We start from the raw sequence: 16,918 nt of genomic DNA, 5'->3' as shown, positions 1-16,918 counted from the left end.
ACCAAATCCCAAGATTCCCCCAGAACTTTTCCCCACGCACTTGTCCAAACCTGATTTCCTTAATGAATGCACCTAAACCCCCCTCAATTCTCAGAGCAGGACAAAATCAATGGAGAAAAATTCATTTTTTCTGCAGGCCAGGCAGCACAGAGCTTGTCTCTGTGCATTAGGAGTGTGACACAAGATGTCCCTGGCTCTGCTGTGAATTCCCTGATGGATTTAATAGGATCAATTCCTCCCCAGGGAGAGGCAGAGGAGTGCTGGCACCCTGCACTGCCTGCCCAGCCTCCCCCCAACAAAACTTTACTTTTAAACAGGGTTTAAAGTTTTAAAACTTTATTTTAAAATAAAGTTTTGTTTGTCCCTCTGTCCCGGTTTAGGGCAATTTTGGGAGAAACACCTCAAAGGAGGTTTCCTCTAGAAAAATTCACATCCCAGGGGGCTGGGGAGGAGGATGGAGGGTGGAAAAGGGAGGCTGTGTGTGAAAAATTTCATTTTCTTTATGTTCATCCCATTCCAGAGCCTGTTCCCACATCAGCTCCTCCTTTGGGGTGCACTGGGGTTCTCCCTCTGGTTGTGGCTCCTGCAGAGCTGCAGGGAGGGCAGAGGTGCTGCTCACCCACACAGCCCATGCTGGTTCTGGGTTGGGGGAAAAGCTCCTCTCTGCAGCTCTTTGTGCTTCCAGGAGGGAGGAATTCCTTCCAGGAGGGTTGTGAGCTCCCAGCTGCTGCTCCACGGGGGATGCATCGGGAATTCTCACCGGGGAGAGCAGGGGGAGGGAAACTGATGTTGGAGATAAGCATCAAAGCAAAAAGTTTTGTGAAAAACTGGTAAACTGAATTAGATTTTCAGTATTTCAGAGTTTTTGTACTGCTGTTGACAGAGCCCAACCTTTAAGCTCAGATTAAAACACCTGGCTATAAAAATCTGCAGAAATCCTCTTGGGCACAAATCAATTTTTTGGAGCTGCCTCAGTTTCAGCCCCTTGACATTTGGATGATGAAACCTTTCAGAAAACACATTCCCTTAAATCTTAAATCTTAAATCTTAAATCTTAAATCTTAAATCTCAAATCTTAAATCTTAAATCTTAAATCTCACATCCTAGGAGCTTGCCCAGCACAGTTTAACAGGTTTTACACCCCTCTAACATGTGTAGGACTCTTTCTCTAATCCCAACTGATTTTTTTGGTTGATCAATTTATTCCTTTCACTTTGCTCTTCCTCCTCCAAGGAAACCCCTCCTTGAGCCTGAGCTGTCCCCCAGTGCTGCAGAGCTGCTCGTTCTCTTCTCAGTGGTGTTTTAATGTCCCCACCACCCAAAACTTATCCAAAAGCTGCATTTTCTGTCCAAAACTCCCACTATTGCTGCTGATTCCTTTTTGCCCCTTCTCCAAGATTCCCTGTATCAGCTTCCCTCACTCAGTTTAAATGATCTGAGCAGCTTCTTGATAAAACCACTAAAAGAACAAAATTCATTCATCACTTTGAATCTCTTGAGCAAAAAACCCATTTCTGTTCCATTTTTGGGGTTGCAACTGAAATAAAGCACCAAGAACACCAGGGGAAAAAAACCCAAATGACCCAAACAAGCCTCAAAACAGACAACAAAAAATGTTAGGGGAGAAATAAAACCCTTCACACAGATTTCTTTTCACAACCAGCCACTGGAGGAAAGGCTGGTTTGTATTTTGTGGGAGGCAGAGCCTGCTTTCTTAAGCAGTGGTTGTTGAAGGAGCTCTCCTCTCTCAGCCAGGCTTCAATAATTGATTATAAAAGCACAATTAGTCATTTAGTATCAGTAGGAAAATATCCCTTCAATGAGGCTCAGCACTCACAGTGTCAGCAAATGTATTTGAGGGAAAAAAAACAACTGAAAAGCTCTTTAAAGCTCAGAGCCTCAGTGCACAGAGCTCCAAGGTTTACTTTTGTTTGTTTGAGGGAAAAGCAATTTATTTTGTTTTATATTCTTATTGTTTTATAAAAAATATTATTGTTTTATAGTCTTATTTTCCTATTATTGTTTTATAGGCATATTTTCCTCCTTGAGGCTGAAACTCAACAGACTTAAAGTTGTCCTCACACAAAGAAAGAGCATTTTTAATCTTCTAACTTCACAGTGATGCTTCAAAAACAAAGAGCTGAGCACAAACCTGTGACACTGAGTCTTTGCTAGAAAGCAAACCAGGTCAAAACCTACAAGGCTGAATTTTTGTCACCATAAAATCTTGAAATATTTTTACAGCACAAGACCTTTGTTTACAAACCAAGCTCTAAGAACACTCCTGAGAAGAAAGTCAGACCAGAAAGTCAGACTTTGGTGCATTTTTAGACCATCCAGTGGTCTAAAAAATGCACCAAGGCATCATAAGCAAACAAGAATTTCTCTTTTCCTTCAAGTTTCAGGCCCCAGCTGCAAGGAAAAAATGTGAGGGTGCAGAGGAGTGCAGGTGTAGGGTTCAGGGGATTAAACAGGGAGGGTCAGGGGACAAAAGGCAAAAAAAAAAAGGCTTGTAAGCTTATAGGCCTTATTTTTTTATTATTCATTAATGAATTAATTAATATATTAAAACCAATGAATTTTTATTATTAATTAATTTATATGTAATAATAATAGAAAGTGTTGGGGGAAAAGCTGAATGAACTGGCCAGGAAGAGGAATTTAAGTGGAAGTAATGACTCTGAAAAAGACAAATTGTTTCTTTTAGTGCAAGGTAAAATCCTTGGATTTTTCAACACTCTGGAATTGCTTTTTTCCTAAGTGTGCTGGGGAGGGATTTGAGTGCATAAACTGAATTTAAGTGAGAGTAAAATGGAGGAGAACAGAAAGAAAGATGCTGAAGAAAGACTCAAGAAGGTGTCACTGGGCCTAAAGCTCACCCAGGGAAGGGCAGGGGAGGCTCCAGCATTTCCCTGTGGGAGTGAATGGTCACTGTGATTTCCCACATCCCTGCCCTCTCCATTTCTCTGTTTAATTCTTTTTTAATTCTCTGTTTAATTGTGCTGCTCACCCCAGTGGAACTGCTCCATTTAATTACTGCAAACCATGATTTGGAGTCCTGTTGCACAGGAGCACAACTCGGAGGTATTGCTTTTAGGATTCCCTGAAATCCCTGTGCCTAAACTCAGATTTTTGGTATTTAAGGAAGGTACCTACAAATGGAAGGCCTCAAATTGTCACATTCATATTTTCTGAAAAATTCTTTTGCCCAGGATTTCTCTCCTGGGAAGCTGAGAAGCCTCCAAGAAAAAGGAAAACAATTTTATCTCATTGCTTCTCCTCTGTTTTGCTCACCCGTGGAATGTGTTTGAAGACTGTTTATCCAGCAGGTGATTGTTTCATTGGTTTCATGTGAATTGTTTTGACTTATTGGCCAACTGGGGCCAAGCTGTGTCAGGACTCTGGAAGGAGTAATGAGTTTTCATTATTATCTTTTTAACATTCTGTAAGTATCCTTTCTGTATTCTTTAGTATAGTATAGTTTTGTATAATATGATATAATATGATATATGACTTGGGAAGCTTCCTGCTCACTGATAATGATATTATTATCATTTTGTTCCCTCTCCTGACAGCCCCAGGTGCACCAATCGAAGCCATTTAAACCCAGGGGACACTGGAGAGAGGAAATCTTGAGTGACCACGAGGGATCTGCTCTCAGAAGTTTCCCTGTCCGTGTTTGAGGAGTGGATGAAGCCCAGCCCTCAGAAAAGCTGGAGCAGTGGGATAAAAGGCAGGAAATGTCTCATCTCTTCCCTCATGCTCCTGTGCTCTTCCCTGGGCTCTGAGCAAATTGGTTGGGCTTTGGGGCAACCTGGAAGAGGCAGGAGTGGGGCAATGGGAATAATGGGAATATTGGGAATATTGGGATAACTGCTCAGGGCAGGCAGCAGGGAGCAGCTCTTTCCTCCCAGGAGGCAGGAGCTGAGCAGGAGCTGCCCCTGGCAGGCTCTGTCTGCTCTGCTTTCACAGGAACATCTCTTCTGACAGCAGATCTATCTGTCTCCTCTCTGAGGCTCTGGAGGCAGGCTCCTGCTGGAATTCTCATTTCAGATCAGTGTGTTGGACTGACCCACCCAGTGCCATTCATGAGGGAATCCCATTCCCCCTTTTTTTCTTCACATAGAGCTGATAAATCACCCTCAGGAGTCATTGCTGTGGGTATTGATGTGGCTGTCCCAAGGATTGAGAAATTCTAAGTCTCTGTTGGAAAACTGAGAAGATTCTTTGCTGTCGTGAATTAAACTCCCAGAAACTCTAGCAGAGCTTTATGTACCACAAGTTTATCTTAAATAATCCTGTGAATGATAATGTATTCATGGGAGTCTCCTTCCCTGTTCTGTTCCTCTCTTCCTCCCACCATTCCTGGTTCAAGGGTGTGGAACAGCTCTTGCCATGCTGTGAATGAATTATTATTAAATTAATCATTATTAAATGAATATTTATTCCATATTCAATATTTCTTCCTAGCTACTTGAGCCTGGGTTTCTGTGGGTTAGAAGGAGTTTAGTCAGAGCAGATAACCAAGATGAGTTTGCTCCTGTTTCTCAGCAGCCAAATGACAATAGCCCAGCATCTCAAAGGAACCCAGTTTTTTTCATGGTCCCAGCAGAAAGGCAAGCAGCGGAAGGATCTCCTTCCCCTGTGCACAGAAATATTCATGAAGATGTTGAGGTTGCTAGACCGGAGTGAGAGCACTCCATCAATAAATAAAGAGCATCAGTATCTTACGGCATTAGAGAGGAAAGAATGACATCTCTTTTGCTTTTATTTCCTTCTATTTTGGAACATTCAAGTTATAATATTCAGCTCCAAGTGGCACTTGGAGCACGGTTCTGGATTAAAAAAGGGAATTTGTGTTGTGCTAAAGGAATCCATTAAGCTGAGAGAGGGCTGGATGAGCCTGCCCTGCACTCTCCATGGGCTCCTCCTGCCTGAGTCAGGGCACCCAGCCCTGCCAGCAGCTCAGTCCGGGCTGGAGAGTCCTGGGGGATTCAGGGAGTGCAGGAATCCCTGAGGAACCCAAGGGAAGGAAGCAGAGCTGGGATCTCCATGTGCTGACAGGGATAGGAGCTGTGCCAGAACTTAAATCCTATTTTTTTTCAGAAGGATAAAGGTGTTTTCTGTTGGTGTTTATTTTTTTTGGTTTTGGTTTTGCTTTTTTTTGTTTTTTAAGTAATTAGTCCAGTACTAATTAGGTGAGCCTTATTTACTGTGCTGTCTGGTAAAATCTTGCTCTAGTTGTGCCACAACTGCTCTATCTTGTACAGATAACAAGGGAACAATTTTCCAGCTATTCTGTTACTGAGTTTCCTTCAGGAATTCCCTGTTCCTTCCAGGTTTCCATGTCTGAGTGACCTGATTGTTGTCTAGTAAGATTTGGGCATCCTTCAGGCTTTGGACTGAGCCTTAATCAGAAATGCATCACCTCCGAGGCAGCAGTATTTTAATTTGGAGCTGTCTGCTTTTCTTGTAATTGTTTCATTTTCTTTCTCACTGTTCCTGGTGGCACAGCCCTGATGGTTCTGTATTTCCTTTCTGAGGAGGAATTCTGCCCTGCCAGGTCTCCAGTCTCTGCTGGGCTGGAGATCTTGGTCTCTTCCAGGGAACTGAGGAGGGAATCCAAGTGTTTCCATAAGATTCATTTCAATCCAAATGTATTTAAACCTAAAGCTGAGCAGCCTCTGTACAAATGTGGAATATACCCAATAATTTCTTGATTCTAGGAAGCTCTGATAGATCCTTAGATATTTTTTCCCCAGTTTGCAGCACAAAAGAGCTCTGGAAGTGCTATTATGTAGAAGAGGAGGAGGCTGTTCATTTATTGTTACTGCAGCCCAGGCTGGGAAGGGCCCAAATACACAATCCTACAGATTTGGGAACAAACCAGACTTCTCCTAAGGAGATTCTCCCCTTGAAGACTAACAAGGGCATTTGAGAGCTGTCAAACACCTGCGGAGGTTCCTGCATTGGCTCTCTTCCAGCTCCTGAAACCAGCTGGATTTATTGGGAAGGAACTCAGGGAGGGCACAGAGCCCATTCCTGGAGAGCAGAATCCCATCAGGATTGGGTGCTGGCCTCACAAATACACCAGGAGAGGAAGAAATCCTCTTCTGTTCTCTTCTGGGTCCTGAAAGGAGGTGGTTTTCTTGTGAAGTGTTTCAAAGAGGACACTGCCCCATCCCTGGAGAGAAGAATCCCACCAGGATTGGGTGCTGGGCTCCCAGATACCCCCTGAAAGCAGAAATCCTTTTCTGTTCTCTTCCAGATGCTGAAATTGATTGGTTTTTGTTGTGAAGGATTTCAAAGAGGACACTGCCCCATTCCTGGTGTGGAGAATCCCATCAGGATTGGATTCTGGACTCACAAATACCCATTGAGAGCAGAAATCCTCTTCTATTCTCTTCTAGCTCCTGAAATGAGCTGGTTTTTCTTGTGAAGGATTTCAAAGAGGACACTGCCCCATTCCTGGAGAGGAGAATCCCATCAGGATTGGGTGCTGCGCTCCCAAATACACCAGGAGAGGAAGAAGTCCTCTTCTGTTCTCTTCCAGCTTCTGAAATGGGCTCCTTATTCTTGTGAAGGAATTGAAGAGGGCACACGAGGATCCCATCAGGATTGGTTCCAGGCCTCCCAAACACCCCCTGAGAGCTGAAATCTTAAGTCTCTTACAGATGCTGAAATTGGCTGCTTTTTGTTCTGAAGGCATTTCAAAGACACCCTACCCCATTCCTGGAGAGGAGAATCCCATCAGGATTGGTTCCTGGCCTCCCAAACACCCCCTGAGAGCAGAAATCCTGGCTGTGAGCAGCTCCCCGTGGAGGATTGTCCCTGGAAAAGGAGGAGCTGTGTGGAGGGAGGGCTTTGGCAGCAGCTCCTGTTCCCAATGACTTTACCTGAGGTAATCTTTTCCGCCAGGCTGGCTCTGACATTAAAAATGGAAGAGGCCAGGGACATTTTCCACCCAAAGCTCAATGGAAAGTGGCAGGTGTCAGATTTTTGCAAATTTCTTTCTCTTAACTCAGAGGCTTCTGCTGACAGGGATGTGAAGGCTCCAACCTGGAAAAGCTCCAAACTCAAACATTATTTTTTGCGCGACCGACTTAAAATGCAAAATATTTTTAAAAGGTGGAGGGGAGGGGAAAGGACAGAGAGGTCAGGAATGAAAACCGCTCAGCGTGGGGGAGAAATGTGATTTGTACACTGCAGCACAGCCACTCAGAACACGCCGCCTTTGCCAGGAACAGGGAATTTCCTTCTCCAGGAGCAGGATTTTCCTTCTGTCAGTGGAGCAGGCCCTTTGGCTCACCCCTCCGGGGCTACCAGCTGCACTTCCCTGTGGCTGCTGGATCCAAGTCCTGTATCCCGTGTGTGAGATGATGCTCGGTGTCACTGCTCTGCCCCCAGATGAGGAACAGATGCTGCAGGAAAGTGGATCCCAGGTTTAGGTGACTCATTTCCTGCTCCTAACAGAAACTTGACAGCTCTGGCTCGTGTTTTTGTCATGGCAATGAATTTCAGGGAATTAATCAACCTTGGGTGAGATGGAGTCTTTTAGGGCTTGAGGATGTGCTGAAGGATGGGCTGGGAGCAGGGGACAGGGACTGTGCTGGGAGTGCAGACTTTGGGTGTGAATGGAACCTCCAGTCCCTGGGGAATCTCCCCTCCAGCTGCTGCCCAAACCAGGCCAGGCCTGGCAGCAGCTCCAGGCAGCAAGGAGTGTGTAAATTCCTGCAAAGAGAGTGAAAATTCTTGAAAAGAGTGTGTAAATTCTTGCAAGGAGTGTGTAAATTCTTGCAATGAGTGTGTAAATTCCTGAAAAGAGTGCAAATTCTTGAAAAGAGTGTGTAAATTCTTGCAAGGAGTGTAAATTCTTGCAAAAGGTGTGTAAATTCTTGAAAAAAGTGTGTAAATTCTTGCAATGAGTGTAAATTCTTGCAAAAGGTTTGTTAATTCTTGCAAGGATTGTGTAAATTCTTGCAAGGAGTGTGTAAATTCCCACCCAGGAGGGAGTGCTCCTCCCTCTCCAGCGCTGACTTAGAGGAATAAAATCAAATGTTGAAATTTTGGTCGTATAAAGCTGAGGTGTAACCTGGAATTTTTCTGGCTCCATATGCAGGAGAACTCCTGTGTATTGATTTTATTTTTGGAGGAAGCTGCTTTGCTTAATGACCAGCAGAGTTTACAGCTAATTTCTGTGCATTACCTTCAGAGATTGGACAAAAACCAAACCATTTTCACTCCATAGAGCTGGACAAATGAAAGATAAACCCAATTATTTTCATCTGGTCTATTCACATCTCCGTTTTTCATCTCCCACCCCACCAGCACCGCTGAGGAATTTCACAGAGCATAAACAGCCCTGAGCTTTGATCTGAGTCACTCGGACACGGTGGCCCATGTCCCTCTGCCTGTGTCACAGGATCCAGGGCTCCTGAATCCCTTGAAGCACCTCTGTGTGTTTTTGTGCTGTATTATTGCTCAGCTTTCCATGCTGAGTGGAGCAGCACTTGGATGAGCTGTGATCCTCTGCTCATGGAAATCTCTCCTTCAGCTCCAGTCCCTGTCCAAAGTTGAGCTTTGCATGTTCTTTCAGCATGTAGCCCTGAATTATTTATGTGACCTTCAAAAAGTAAAGGGAAAAAAAATAAAAAAAAAAAAAAAGAGGAAAAGCCAGTTAATGGAAATGCTTTCAAAATGCAAATATCTTTCCCCAGAACATCGTGTGTCCCTTTGGAGCTGAAGACAAAATAACATGTCTGGGAGATGATGAAGCAAAAAAGCTCCTGGGGAGATAAATTGTAGGAAGTTGTGCCCTGCTGTGTGTGAGCAGGGGGATGCTGGGTGGGATTCTGGCACTGCCAAGTGTGCAGATGGAGCCTTTCCCCACCGCTGCATCCTGGGGCATTCACATTCTCTAACAGAGAGATAATTCTCTCAGTTTTTTTCCTGGAGAAGAACAGAGAGAGAGAAAACAATTCTTATCTGTACTTGCTGCTCCTGTTGTTTGGAATGTGTTAGGAAGATTGTTTACCTGAAGGGAGTTCTTAATTGGACACTGGTGATGGTTGTTTGTATTAATTGGCCTGTTGGGTCAAAGCTGTGTCCTGGCTGTCTCAAGACAGTCATGGGTTTTTCTGTAATGTTCTTTGTAGTGTAGTACTCTTTAATATAATCTAATGTAATGTAATATAATGTAGTTTAATAAAACAATTGTTGAGCATTCTGAATCACTGGAGGCAGATACCAATCATTCCCCATGTCTGGGGCACCCTGATTTTACTATAGCATCCCATTCCTTACAGGGAGAGAAAAACGGGGAGAAAACTCACGAGGAGTTCATCTTCTGGGACAGAAAACTCATCACAATTTCATCTTCTGGGACAGGGGAATGCAGGATCACTGTTGTTGCTGTGAACACCTGAAGGGGTTTTGCTGACAGAGGGGACAGGCCAAGATCTGGCCTTTGCCTGATATTAGGCTGGGGTTTAAATTGATTTTAGCCTCTCAGAATAAAAGGACATTAACTCCAGCTTCTCTATCACATCTCCTTGGCTGTTCTGACTCAGCAGTTTGGCTGTGGCACTCAGTGCTCTGCTCTGGTTCATCACAGGCTGCTTGGACAGAGATGAACTTAATCATCCTTGGGGTCTTTTCCAATCTTTGTGAGCTTTTCCTGCACCACCACCCATATCTGGCAGCTGATTTTGATCCCTTCATTGAATAACTGGAGTTATGAATCCTCTGAGCTTCAGAAGGGAAGGAGAGCCAGAGTTTATTTTGAATTCCATGCAGAGAAAGGTTGAAAAAGCAGCTGTGTTTTCTGCCATCTGCTAGGAAAGGTAGTCTGTGGTGGGGCCTTCTGCTGAGACAACTTTCACCTGTCCAGGTGATCATAAATGTGATAAAATCTTCTTTGTGCAGCTCACTCTTCCTTCCCCTCTGCTGTATTTTGTTCAGTCACATCCAAGTGAAAGCTTTGCTGCTGTTGAAGGGCTGAGGATGGAGGGATGGAGCAGCAAATATCTCAAATATCTCTGGGAATCAAAGAGAGCTCTGAAGCAGAGACCAGCCCTGCTCAGGGCCAGGTGGTGTGTGGTTTGTTCTGTTGATTGATGCTCTGAGAGTGGCTGCTCACTCCAAGCTCTGCATTGACAGGCTCAGCCATTCCTGGCAATAATTTGGCAGCAGATCTGACAGGACCTGGCTGCAGAGGAGCCCGAGGGGCAGCAGGGGGTTGGAGTTCTGTAATGGAGGAGGCAGGCAGGGGAATAACTCCAGTGTCTCCTCTACTGACCAAAACTGTGGTGCCAATGTGAATTTAGAGCTGGATGTGCACGTCAAAGATTGGGTTTCTCCATGTTTGGTGGGACTTCTGGACTTGGAACAGTCTTCTCCCATTTTATTTCATTCCCCTCAGCCTGGCATGGGAACAGAGCTCAAAGCTGCTTTTTCTGGGAGCTGTCCCTTGGTGTCTGGATAAAGCTCCTCCCTCTACTGAGCATGAATTTAAAGCTGGATGTGCACCTCGAAAATTGGGTTTCTCCATGTTTGGTGAAACTTTTGGACTTTTTGGGAGCTGTCCCTTGGTGTCTGAATAAAGCTCCTCACTCTACTGAACATAACTAAAAGCCTGTTAAAAAAAGGAAAAATATTCCAGCCAGATATGGAGATTGTTACAGATCATCTGCCACATCCTGTGGCTTTTCCAGTGTCTGCCCACAAAGAGGAGAGGAAAATGTCACGGGGATGAATAATTCACAGCTCGTGCTCTGTCAGGATTAGTGCCCCTCACTGAGTGTCAGCATTGCTGCTTCCAAAGCCTCTGTTGGTTGGAATCTTGGTTTCTGGATGTTATTTTTTATAAGTTTCAGGGTCAGATGAAGGAGCAGTGCAAGAACAGTCAGGAACCAAACACGCTCTGAAGGAGCTTAGTTGATTTGGTGAAAGATAAAAGAGAGAAAATTCCTTTATCTTCCAGAACTTCTGATGAACACATCATGGATTTGAGAATTGCATGGAAACTCCCCATTAAATCAGCATCAACTCAGTGCTGTGCCACCTGAGAATGGCTTTCACTTGATGATCTCAAAGGTTTTTTCTGACCTAGCTCATGCTGTGATTCTGGGATTTTGAGATTCTGTGATCCTGTGATTTTGGGAATCTGGGATTCTGTGATCCTGTGATTTTATGATTCTCTGGTCCTGTGATTGATCCTGTGATGCTGTAATTCTGTGATTTTGGTATTCTGTGATCCTGTGATGCTGTGATTCTCTGATTCTGTGGTCCTGTAATTGTGTGATCCTGTGATTCTCTGATTCTCTGGTCCTGTGATTGATCCTGTGATCCTGTAATTCTGTGATTCTGTGAACATTGTTAGGTTCAGCTCCTTGTGTTAATTAGAGCTCCCAGTTTTTACGAGTTAATCCTCCAATTCTGACCAAAGGGGAAAAGTCTTCTCCCATTTTATTTCATTGCCCTCAGTCTGGCACGAGAACAGAACTCCAAGTGGCTTTATCCAGCTGTGCCTTGGCATTAACTCATTCTGCCTGAGGAGAAAGGACAGGGAATTTTGGGAGAAGGGATGACCCTCTCTTGGGAAGGAAAGGAATTTTGGGAGAAGGGATGGCCCTCTCTTGGAAAGAACAGGGAATTTTGGGAGAAGGGATGGCCCTCTCTTGGAAAGGACAGGGAATTTTGGGAGAAGGGATGGCCCTCTCTTGGAAAGGACAGGGAATTTTGGGAGAAGGGATGGCCCTCTCTTGGAAAGGACAGGGAATTTTGGGAGAAGGGATGGCCCTCTCTTGGAAAGGACAGGGAATTTTGGCAGAAGGGATGGCCCTCTCTTGGGAAGAATGTGGCATTTTGGGAGAAGGGATGGCCCTCTCTTGGAAAGGAAAGGAATTTTGGGAGAAGGGATGGCCCTCTCTTGGAAAGAACAGGGAATTTTGGGAGAAGGGATGGCCCTCTCTTGGAAAGAACAGGGAATTTTGGGAGAAGGGATGGCCCTCTCTTGGAAAGGACAGGGAATTTTGGGAGAAGGGATGGCCCTCTCTTGGAAAGAACAGGGAATTTTGGGAGAAGGGATGGCCCTCTCTTGGAAAGAACAGGGAATTTTGGGAGAAGGGATGGCCCTCTCTTGGAAAGGACAGGGAATTTTGGGAGAAGGGATGGCCCTCTCTTGGAAAGAACAGGGAATTTTGGGAGAAGGGATGGCCCTCTCCTGGAACAGCTTTTTGGGCTGTCTAGGGACTCCTTTCCACAAGATCCCAGGGAAAAGCTACTGGAAAATGAACGGGAGGAGAAATGAGGAGATGCCACAGTCAGGAGAAGGGTGTAGTGAGGTGAGGGAAGATTTCAGTGGTTGAAAACGGGAATTTGCCATAGATGGGGAAAATCTGAGCGGGTTTTGGGCCCGGTTTTGTCGCTGCTCTGGAGGAAAGCTCACCCTGCACCTTTGCAGGGCTCTGCCATCCCGTGCGGGTGCCAGGGGAGTTCTGGGATGTTCCCCCTCGGCTGGGAAGGTGCTGCTGCTGGTTTGGGAATGCAAACCCACTCCTGGCCGGTGTTTTGCACACTGAAGTAGAAAATGTCACCTTGTTTCAGCTTCTCCTCTGTCACATCGATTACAGCAGGCCCGGAGAAGGGCAGGGTGATCTTTAGCTGCACAAGCTCAGGATTCCTGCAGCTTTCATGCTCTGCAGGAAACCCTTGGGAGTCTTCAGCCTGGCTGGGAATATCCACTGGAGTCGAAATAAAATAAGACCACTTATTATTTATGTTATAAACAAATTTTATTATTTTGTTATTTATATTGATATTTTATTTATTATTAATTTTATTATGATTTCTTAATTATTCATTTTATTATCTATTATAATAAATCATATTATATTTATTTATTATATAAAAATTATATTTATATATAATATAAATAAATATAATATTATTTAATATTATATTTCCATTTATTATATTATGATAACATATCTAATATTATTATTATATATAATAATATATACTATAATTATATATTTAATAATTTGATAATTATATATAAATAATAATTATATATTTAATAAATAAATATATTTATTTATATTATTTAATATATTATTATAATATATAAATAAATAGAATATATAATAATTTAAAATTTTATATTATTATATATTAAAATATAGTTTTATTTATTATAACTCATTTTATTTATTATAATTAATTTTTTTTATTATTATCGGTTTTGTTAATTAAGGATAAATTCTGTCTTCCTGTTATTGCAATATTGATGAATAAATCACCCAAACAGGTGTCACTTGTCCCTTGTTCTCAGAAAAACGAGGTGAAGGCAAGGACTGATTTTAACTTTGATCTCAGCTTTGTATCAGCTGAAGGTTTTGAAGATGAGCTTAATTCAAGGGTGGCATCACCATGGTTGGATTCTCAGGAGTTAGGATATCTTAATTAGATCTACTTAATGAAGGCTTTTAAATTCACTGCTTCTCCATTAATTTGCAGTGGGGACAATTTTGTTTTCATTGGACACCTGCAGGAAATGTTCTGTGGGTACTGACATTGCTAAACTGCTCCTGGGAGAGGGGAAAAATCGGGATTATTTTGCTAAGTGGAAATTCAACATTTCTCAGCGCCTGAACAGGAAAACGGGAGCATTTTCATCGTTTGGAGATGGAAACAGGCAAAAATCTGAGGCTTGGAGCGAGGGATGGGAGGAGGGAAGGCAGGGGCTGTTCCATCATTAAATATTGAGGCAGATGTCAAAAGCAATGGAACTGATGAGGGCGCTTCTGTTGATGTTATTGTTATGAAAATCAGGCTGGAGAGGAGATGCACAACAGGAGGAGAGCTCTGGGGCACCAAGGCACAGGTTAATTAAAGCTGGATCCAGGCAGCAGCTGCTGCTAAAACAAAATATTTATATTATAGAGACCAAAGGTTCTATAATTTATATTGTAGAGACTGAAGTGAGGCTCATCCTGCCCCTCAGAGGAGGTGCCCGGGTGTAATTTGATTTTTTGGGGCATTGAAGAGCCTCTCTGAGCTCTCTGCTCTGCTCTGGAAATGCAGAACGGACTTTTTATTTCGTTATAATTTTATAAATTTTTATAATTTATAATTTTTATTTCTTTATAATATTTTTGTTTCTTTTTAATCCGACTTTTTACTTCTTTTTAATCTTTTATATTTCTTTTTAATTCGATTTTTTATTTCCTTCTCAGTGTCGGTTTAAAGGAAAAATTGGGATTTAAAAGCTGTTTTCTTGGGTGAAAAGCCAGCTCCCAACTTCTCCAAACTCGAGGGTTGTGTTTGACCGCTGGTTAACGGATTAGGAAATAATTAATTCCTGAGTTTTATTCTTTTAGAAACGGTGCCACCTCGTGGGCTCGGCCGGGAGGAAGGGGCTGAAACCCGGGAGCAGGGGATGCTCCCAGCTCTTTAATTCCCCTTTTACAGCCTCACCTTACAACAATTTTCTTGTTAATTACTTTTTTTACTCTTCTTTCTGCTGTAGAGAGACAAGAGCTATTTGGTAGATTTTAATTTGCATTTTTCAAAGGAGTTTCTGGGCAATTCTATCAAATCCATATCAAAGAAATGCGGTGCCAAGTGCAGCTCGTTAGTTGGAAATTTTAATCACACAGACACCGGGCACCGGGTCTTTGCTGAAGATTTCAAAGTGCTTTTTAACTACTTTAATCAACATAGTTCAGTCCCACATCCAGCAGAAATGGATAAAAACAAGGCACGGAGAAGGAGCTCCTTGATATTCCAACATCTGGGTCTGTCCTGAAACGCTTCAGCTCCCCAGGATTGATGAGCTGCCTTTAAAAACGAAATAATTTGATTTTTCTGTGCTGTTCTTAAAAAAAAAAATCAATTCGTGACAAGAATGAATATCTATTTCTTCATCCTTGTGAAAATACAGTGATTTTTCATGGTATATCTTTAATTCTCATCCAGCAGCCCGAGGCTGTCCCGTGTCCCAGCAGGTGGAGCCCCTGCCGAGCTGGAATCTCGGGACCTCCTGCAAAGTGGAGCTTAAAGCTAACCCTAACCCCAAATAATAAAAACATTCGGCATCAATACAGGTATTTTTTATTTTAATTTTACATCTCATGGAAGTTACAAGGAATTCTAAACTTTTTTTTTTTTTTCCTTACACACAGCAGACGCTTGGCTTTAACCTGTGTTTGTGCTGTTTCCATCTGGCTGTTTGTGAAAGCTCCAGAGAAGAGCAAGCAAAGAAGGACACTGAGGAGATGAAAGGTGCCTCGCTGTGATGTTTTCCTGGAGCGGTACATTGCTCTGAAAATGAACTGTGAAATGTGGCAGGGAGCGTTTCCAGTCCTGCAGAACACCCCGGGCAGCAAAAACTCTGGGGAGGGTTGGAACAAAAACTCTGGGAAGGGTTTGAAGCAAAAACTCTGGGAAGGGTTGGAACAAAAACTCTGGGAAGGGTTTGAAGCAAAAAGTCTGGGAAGGGTTCATGGGGCAAGGAGGAAAGGACAGGAATTAAAGCTCATTTCTTTGCAGGAGCCGTTCCAGGGTGAGGGGAATAGTGGATTTGTCTTTCCAAACAAGCTGTGGGTCTGCTGGTGGATAAAACCAGCACTGAGAGAGAAAAGAAACAATGGGAAGGATTCCACTGAGTGATGAATGGAAAAATGATATTTGCTTGTACAAATAAACTTTAGGTTTGCTGATAAATGGAATTGGACATTGAAAGATGAAAGAAACAATGGGGAAAACCCCTAAATTCCATAAGAATAAAAATTAAAGGGGAGGGTTGTACATTAGAGGAAGATCTTTGGTATCAGGCATTCTGGGAAGTCTGAACCTCTCAAGTACCTCAGCCATGGGGAAAGAGAGAGGGAAATGTGGCTGGGAAAGTGGGATAAAGAGGAGGCGGTATTCCCTAAAATTCTGGGAGATCCCAGGGAAATGCCCCATGGCCTCTCCCTTTATTGGAATAAGATTCCAGGACTCCTCTGTCTCCTTTTTGAACATCAACCTCTGGTGTTTGTGGATGAATTTTCCTAACAAGGAGATAAAGTAATTGCTGCATAGGACGAGCAGAGATTAAAAAAAAAAAAAAAACAACCCAAAATGTCCTGGCAAACAAACCCAGTGCACTTAAGGAGAAAGCAGAAGTGCTTCTGACCAGAGCCTGGTGCTTCATGCCTGGAATTCAGGGGAGAGGATGCAGGAAGCTGGATCGTGATCTAACAACTCTTTATTAAGTCTGCACATGTCATCCCACATTAAAGCTCAAATATGTTTCTCCCCAGGCCTCCAAAGAAACTTAATGCCTTTCCCCAGTGCTTTTATCTTTCCTTCCCCTGCACTTCAATTACGAACATTGCTGCTTCCACAGCAAAAATTTTTTTCTAGGTCATGATTTTTATCTGGAAGTGGAAGTTAAGCAAGGCTAGCCTGGGTTAACAAGTGAATAAAGACTTTTAAATGGACCCCAGAAAGTCTGAGGATAGATTATTTATGTTGGATTTCTTCTTCATGGCTTTGGGTGAGCATGAGATGCATTTGTGGCGTGAAGGAGTGAGGTCCTGATGGTTGGTGTTGGTGGCACTTCTGAATGAAGTTGGTTTTTGCATTTTTTCAAAGATTTTGTCTTGTCAGCTGGGTCATTTCACCCAAAGGAAACAAACAAAGTTTGGTCTTTGTCCTGCAGTGTTTGTGACCTGCCCTGGTGCTGTTTAAAAACACCTTAGGGGTGCTGTGGGTGCAAAACCAATTTTGGTGCCAAACACCAGGGTTTGCTCCCTGAAGAAAATTCCTGGGGCCCTGCAAAGATGAAGAAACTCCTGGAATGGCCATTCCCAGCACAGGGACACAGGAGTGGCCATTCCCTGCACAGGGACACAGGGAACAGATGGCAGGG

General features: G+C 43.3%; 1 long non-coding RNA gene across 5 annotated transcripts; it reads left to right on the top strand.

Annotated features, from left to right (window-relative positions):
• Positions 1-13,317: 13,317 nt before the first annotated feature.
• On the top strand, positions 13,318-15,726 carry LOC135285422 (uncharacterized). 5 transcript variants are annotated; one of them, XR_010350266.1, is made up of 4 exons: positions 13,320-13,885; positions 14,980-15,107; positions 15,186-15,285; positions 15,553-15,726. It is a non-coding gene; the product is annotated as an uncharacterized LOC135285422 (long non-coding RNA). The 5 variants fall into 5 exon arrangements; XR_010350263.1 differs by having other exon boundaries at positions 13,318-13,885; positions 14,983-15,107; positions 15,186-15,726; XR_010350262.1 differs by having other exon boundaries at positions 13,318-13,885; positions 15,186-15,726.
• Positions 15,727-16,918: the final 1,192 nt, after the last annotated feature.

This window comes from Passer domesticus, chromosome 23 (assembly GCF_036417665.1).
Source record: "Passer domesticus isolate bPasDom1 chromosome 23, bPasDom1.hap1, whole genome shotgun sequence".
Classification (NCBI taxonomy): domain Eukaryota; kingdom Metazoa; phylum Chordata; class Aves; order Passeriformes; family Passeridae; genus Passer; species Passer domesticus.
This window is presented reverse-complemented; position numbering and strand designations above follow the sequence as displayed.